Here is a 7,768-nt window from a genome sequence, read left to right as displayed (position 1 = left end):
CGAACATGCGGAGCATGTTCGGCCGACCCGAAGCCACGCGAAGCAAAACGATGTACGGCTGATTTCAGCCGATGTACGGCTAAAATTAGCCGTTCCAGCCTGAAGTGAATAGCCGAACAGTGTTCGGCTCACTTCACTTCAGATCGGTCATTCACTCGACTGCCCTCGGCAGCTTCGTGAATAGACCCCGTAGTGTGAACGGTCCTTTTATTGGCACAGAACGTGCCTTTTCATCTACTGAAAATGTTAATTGTTACTGCAGAAATGCCCCAGCATGCACAGTTTCTGTATCTGATATATAATAAGATTATAATAACTTTTATTCATATGCTGATGAAAATTCATTTTACAGGGGGAAAAAAAGGTTAAAAAAATCCCTTTAAGGAGGAATCAGAAATTCAAATGTTACTTTGACCATTGGCTATCATTAAGCTTCTTTGATGCCAGTGTCAGTCTTTGGGGATTTTAGTGACAACATTCCAAGCTGGCAGCTGTATTCATTTATAAAAGCACATGCATACTAAAGCGCATGTATCCTAGGCATCAGCTACCCTGCAATGTATTAAAGGCTGATAACCAGTATCAAAGTGACATCTATTTTCCCTCTGACATTTATCACTTCGGTAGAGTGATTCCATTTTGTACACTAATATGTATAAATAGCCCACTTTTCAAAACCAAATTTGTTATGTATTCGTTTCTCTAAACTACACCTCTATCTGCTTCTGTACAGCATTTTAAAGTAAAAAATGAAGTCCACTCCAGGCTCAGATTGTCAACCTGAAGGTAAAGATACAATTGCCATACTAAAAAGCATGGTGATACATGGTTGCACATATATAGTTTTATATTTTTGTTGTGCCATTGATTTTGTCTTATATGTTAATGGAATGATAACCATGCAGGAAATCATGACATCAGCACTTCTGGGCATGTGTCCATTTTATCTTTTTCACCCACATTGCATCTTTCACTATGCATTCACTGCAGCTGTACTCTCACTGATATCACAAACACTGCTGAAATCACTTCCTGTTAAATTTCCAACACCACCCAAAACCATACCTTCCAACAGTCCCAGATTCAGCTGGACTGTCCTGAGATTTTGACAAAATACAGTGTCCCACACAGGGGCGGATCCAGAGTCTATTCTCGGGAGGGGCACTGCCAGAAAATTAAGTTTTGCTTACAGAACGGTTAATATTTTATTTAAGACGGTTTCCCGGCCAACCACAATTAAGCCGGCCAAACAACATGCAGTTGGCTTCCCTGGCAATCAGAAAGACGGTTGGCATGTCATTACCCGCTGCCGGCTTCCTGATTACCCGGGAAGCCTGCTCCATGCCAGTGGAAGCACCGGTATTGGTATTCAGTATCGGCGAGTACCAAAAGCAAAATATCGGTACTCGTACTTGATACCGAAAAACCGGCATTGGTGCATCCCTAGTTTTGATTAAAACTATTTTTTTGTATTGGGACAAGTAGATTGTCATGAAGGGCAAGTAGATTCGGCCCCCACTTTAGCCCTTGGACAAGTCGTTTTAAAAAAATAATTTCCACACCCCTGATTACACAACAATGCAGAATACCATCAGCTGTAGAGGACTAAAAATCCCAGCAATAATACATTATACAGCAATGCAGACTGCCAACAGCTATAGAGAACTACGATTCCCAGCAATACCATTATACAGCAATGCAGAATAATACCACCAGCTATAGAGAACTACAAATCCCAGCAATACCATTATACAGCAATGCAGAATAGCATCAGCAATAGAGGACTACAAATCCCAGCAATACCCTTATACAGCAATGCAGAATAGCATCAGCAATAGATGACTACAAATCCCAGCTCATTCACACTGGAATCGGCCGGCATGTACAGCTCCGTGCTGCGTGCACAGCCGTATCGGGCAGCTCCCGGGAAGGACAGGTGCTGCGTGTGATTAGTACACAGCCCCTGTCCTTCTCTATGGGAGTATGCAGCCGTACACCCCCCTACGGTCACCCGCCCTGCACGTCCATACGGGTGCATGTTTCCTGGCTCGGACGCAGACAGGATTCATCCTGTCAGCAGACTGGTACGCTCACCCGCACCGACGTGCAGGACGGGTGAGCGCAGGGCGGCGTAGTCCCACAGAGTGATCTCCTGTCCAACATGAGCACTAGTTCCAGCAGATAGTGAGATGCAGAGCATGGACAGTTAAGTAATCTACTGAATACAAATGACTCCCACTGAACACCAATCCCCCCCTCAATACTAATGTACCTCAGCAAGCACCAGTGCTCCTTCTTCCTTCACAGACCACCAGTGCCCCCTCTCTCCATAAAGTACCAGTCCCCCACATCCTTTCACAGAGCACTAGTGCCCCCCTCTCCCTCCACAGAGTAGCACTGCTTCTCCACCCCACCACAGAACACTAGTGCCCCCATCTCTCCACAGAACACTAGTGCCCCCCTCTCGCTCCACAAAGCATGACTACCCCCTGTCCATCTAGAGAGCAACAGTCCCCCCTTTCCTTTTACAAAAGCTCATTTCAACTGGACCTGTGCCTAGGCCGAAGAAATGGACCTTCAGAAACTAACCCCTAAATCCACACACAAAAACAAACAAACAAGCAAACAAAACTATACCCTCTAAGTAAAGAAAAAAAAGTTAATTTGATTTCAACAGTAAAATCAATTTCCCCCAAATCACTCCACTCATGCGTAATTTCCTATATAAGGTCATGTTGCTAGTTGCACTAGAAATTCGTCCTTTTGATGTTGGTAATGCTGAGGGTTTGCTTTTGTATTTTGGTAATTTTCAATGGACTTCAGCGTACCAATCCCATAAGCTTTTTATTTTAGGTAAGAAGACTAGGAGTTATATTTGCTAAATATTCTCTATTGGCATATACATTGATTGTACTGCTAAAGTACAACTGCTTTTTCCATTTAGTTTAAAAGCAATAACCCTGCTGGACCTACCAAGGCTAATAAGAAACACAGAGAGTACAATATCTGGTTTGTATGCAAGTCATCCCAAGGTTGCCCTGGGAAGGGTTTATCAACTAACCAGGTGTGAGAAGCCAAAATGAAATACATATCATTAATGGGAAATTGTTTTTAGACTAATAATCCTCCATTAATTCCCCTTTAAAATATTGTCTTTGACCGTTAAATGCACACACCATTATAAAAAGGAAGACAATAAATGATCTTGAAGCAAATTCTCCTGCCAAATGTCATAATTTATTTGCATAATTAGCTCTTAATTTTAATTCAATATGCAAATCAAAACTACTTTAAATTGCAGCAGGCTGTGTGCATTCCCTGGCTTCCTGAATTTATTGTGATGGCAGCATTGCAGCCTCCTGGATCTATGTATATATGGGCATTAATGTTTGTGTGTGCTGGGGACATGGGGTCCTAGTGAATCTTCCATTCTATGTGTACATAGAGTACACACATCCCTTATATACTGTACGCTTATTTTAACAATCATCAGTTTGAAAACTTGTAAAAACAAAGGGTTTTCTTTTAGGATTTGTCACAGTTTGTTTCTATTATCTATTACACTTAGAATTGAAGTCTTGAACTGTATGTTGGGAACTCATCCTACCAACTCAGCAGTGCAGTCTTTAATCCAAACATAGCTGTAGAACTTCAATGGGTTCCACTCCCATTATTTAGTAATGTGTTGATCTGGGAGCCCCTTTGTCTGGAATGTAGAAGATGTAAGAAAACACGGATCAGAAAGATCTACTCAGGCCTTACATTAGACCTGGTTCACACCTGGGCGTTTTTTATAAGCGCGTCAGACGCGCGTTTTCCTTCCGGCGTTTTGCGCGTTTTAATGAGCGTTTTTAGAGCGTTTTTGTATATTAGAAACCAGGTTTCTGTATATGTGATGACCAGGTGCCAAAACATTGCACATGGCCATTGCCCCTTTGCAAAGACTTGACTCACAGATGTCAGTTTTGAGAGTGTGAATTTTTACTGCATTCATAGGAGTTAGAATGACTGTATTGTGCATTGGCAGATCACTCATCACACGTATCTTTTTTCAATAACATAAGATAACTGCTGTAATGCTGTGCGGAAAGTTCAGGCACAAGTATTTACTAAACTATTCACACCCTTTGGAGATACTGGAAGACCTCAGCTTTAAACCTACACACTCAGCTGGATATACAGTCCAACCTGAAGGGGGATCCACTAGCCACCCATTACAGGCTCAGCAAAACTCCACTGGTAAGCGATGCCCCTCTGTGCTTGCCACTCGCACAGCACATGTGCTCTTCACTTCTTGCCCAGTTCCTTCACATCCATCATAAACAAGGTACGTGCCATCTCCAATGCTGGGTGTTCTCATATGGAAAAGCTGGACCTTCGCTAAGCTTGAGAAGATGCTTCATTATGACTGCACATATTACATCATAAGGGGCATTCCAAGCCTACCTCAATACACGTACAGTTAAATACTCTGAGAATCAGAAGCTTAGTTCCAGTCTTCTAGTGGCTCACGTTTTTGTATTCCAGGCTGTGCACATTTCTGTGAAATATATGTTACAAAAATATTTTAATATTGTTAGTAGTTTTTGAAAGTTCTGTTTGGTTGAAGAAGTAATATTGCAAAAGTACAATGCTTGCACACTATGTAATAGTTAATAATGCCCCACTGCAGTTGGAAAACAACATTAACTGATGCTGACCCCAGTAGTAGAAATCACAAGGATGAAACATTGAGAAAACATCCCCAGCCCCATTGTTTTCAATCAGTAAGACCTAACTGACTTGAATTGAAGGAGGAACAGTAAAGCTCAATCAATGTGGGGCAGTACCAATCAGGAAACACTATTTACTATAATAAACAAATGTAGATGTGCAGATGCATTCACAAATTATATAAAAATCATATAAAAACTAGGCTTTTGAATTTTGCTGAAATGATATATGGTGAACAGTGATATGATAAATTATAGCAGTAGTATTGTGATGCACATCTTGATTAGCTATCCTTTCAGTGCAGTTAGATTTATCTTGTCAGCCCTCCCACCCACAACCCCCCTGCCAGTCTTATACTCACCTGTCCCCAATTCAGCTGTATTTTGAAAGGTCTAAAAACTCTCTATATGATTAAATGGCAGGCTTAGCAGAGAAGATTTTGGCAAGTGGCTGTGCAGCGCTAATAAGACAGCACGGCCGATGTTTTGCTGGACCAGTGACAGGTGAGAATAAGTCCAATGGGAGAAGCAGAAGGCCTTACAAAATAGGTTTAACTGCCACCATCTGTAATACAAACCTTGGTGTTCACCTTGTTTGCAAAGAAATCAAAACTCTAGGCGATATGATGCCATATTTTATATGTGCTCAGTTACCTAAGTAATCTAAAAATCTAATGAACATAAAAAGTCTCTTTCCTCATGGGGCTGTGGTGGATCTTGTACTCTGTCTTTTATTCATTTTCCTAATCATTTACTATAACAGCTATCAGGTCAATAGAATGGATTGTGGGAGGATAATTACTTCTTGTAAGATGTTAATGGATGTTCCTGAGACCAGGGCATTGGTTAATGACTATTTTATGGAAATTGACTAATTGGGAAGTATTCTTGAAACATGCCATGGATCTTTCCTTTTTAGGTTTTATGACCTGCTTTGTGGGAAAACAAATACATTTGACATTAGACAAAATGATGTGTTACATTCCAGGTGAGCGGTGCTGTATGTGGGGCCTGAAAGACAGCTGCTGAATGCATGTATGTGGACAGTAAGGACAGAGAACCCTCCTGATGAATTAGTGAGGGGTGGGTATGGAGATCCATGCAATTAACAATACTAAAAAATGAAGATGACTACACATTTAGTTGATAAAATGATTAGTGTTCTTGACTCTGTCACACAGATGATTAACTTTGTTTATTTCTGTCACTGTCATAATTAACAATATAATATCTTTGATGAAAAAGGATAAGATTTGATTTCAATTTCTCCGGTATGCTCAGCTTTTTAGTTTTTTTGTTTAAATATGCACATATACATTTATGTATTACATTTTTCCCAGAGTTAGAGAGTTTTAAACATGTTAAAATAACACTAAACCCAGGAGTTAAATCTTAAAAATGCATTTAAGTACTTTACCTATTAACAAAAATGTATCTTATTTGTGCATTACTTGGCTGTAGATCCTCAAATTATCTCTGAATTGGAGATAACACTGCCCTTCCTTTTGGAGGGTGGCTACTTTTGTTCTCCATGGCCCCTGTGTGTTTTATTAAACTAAACATGAGATTGGAGTCCATCATGGGAGTGAACTTGGAGCCGTGGCAACTTTACAATACACACAGGGACCATGGGGAAGAAAAGTAGCCACCCTCCAGAAGGAAGGACAATGTCAGCACCAATTCAGGAAAGATTTGAGGATCTACTGCTGAGTGATACACAAATAAGCTACATTTTTCTTTATAGTTAAGGTACCTGAATGTATTTTTAAGTTTTATCTCCTGAGTTTAGTGTCACTTTAACTAATGGTAAAACTTCAGATTTTCATCAAAGCAAAATCTCTAAATTTTGTTCACAGTCTACCTGCTATATAGATTCACCCTCTCTATTTGTCTTGGTGACCATGGTCACCAAACCAGAAAGTCGTGGAAAATCTAGAAATGTACAGTGGAACACAGACAGCAAAAAACAAAACAAAAAACATAAAACAGTAACGTGATATTCTCAAATGTTGCAAGTAAATAGTGTTTCAAGCAGCAAAGGTGGAACACATTTATCTGTCTGTGGCAGCTTTGTGGTGTCTACAAAAAAGAGCTGTCTGTAAAGATCATATCTGACAGTCTGCCGGTGTTTCATATTGCTAGCTTTTTTACATTATCCATTGAATACAATAACAATGGTCATCTGAACAATACCAGCCTGGGACACTAAGCATGTGGTCCATATTCCCACTGCTAAAGGATGGTGCCTAGGTCACTAGGTGGATGATTAAAAAATATTTTGCACCATGTTCTCAAAACTCTCTTTCGTCCTGATAAGTTATGGTCTCTAATGTAGCAGAGTACCTGCTGCCATTTTTCTGCACACTATTTATGTTTTAATTCATAGGTCAGTCTTTGGCTTTTTTTCCACAGAGGAATAACTTTTTGGACTCAACTCTTCCATTCAAACCACTTCTAATAAGACTTCCCTGCACTTCCTGGTACAACAGGGTCCCAGAGGTTATTGCTAGTTTCTTGGGAAAGTAAGTTTGATATATTTCTTGTGTGCTGCACTGGGTTTCTGTGCCCGACCACTGTGTCCCTGCTCCTCAACCTTGATGGCTTGCTTCTTCAGATGACAGAACATCTGGAAACACCTGTCTGTCTGCCAGGAAATATCTGCTTGGGAGAGACCTTCCTAATCAGGATGACTACCTACCGTAGTGTTGTTATTCTCACTTTTCCCATGGAGTGAGATTTCAATGGTTTAACCAATACATCTACCTCAGCTACACATTTTTACTATAGTTGTCCCTTGTCGGATTTTATTCACTTTACACCACTGTTTCTGTGATAGTTTCTGTCAATTTACCCACTATGTCACTGTTCATAAGCATTTGTTTCTTATAGCTATATCCCTACAAAGAGCTCCTGAATTGTGACTGGAAGGTGGTCTGTTGCCATGTTAGTTTCTTTCTTTAAAAACATTGAACATACATTTTCGGAAAAGAAAAATGATTGGAAATCTAACATAAGCACTCTTTCTACGTTCATACACTCTTTCTACGTACGTAAGT

The sequence above is a fragment of the Nanorana parkeri genome, unplaced genomic scaffold (assembly GCF_000935625.1).
Source record: "Nanorana parkeri isolate BGI_ZX_2015 unplaced genomic scaffold, ASM93562v1 scaffold581, whole genome shotgun sequence".
Lineage (NCBI taxonomy): Eukaryota > Metazoa > Chordata > Amphibia > Anura > Dicroglossidae > Nanorana > Nanorana parkeri.
Note: the sequence above shows the minus strand (reverse complement) of the source record.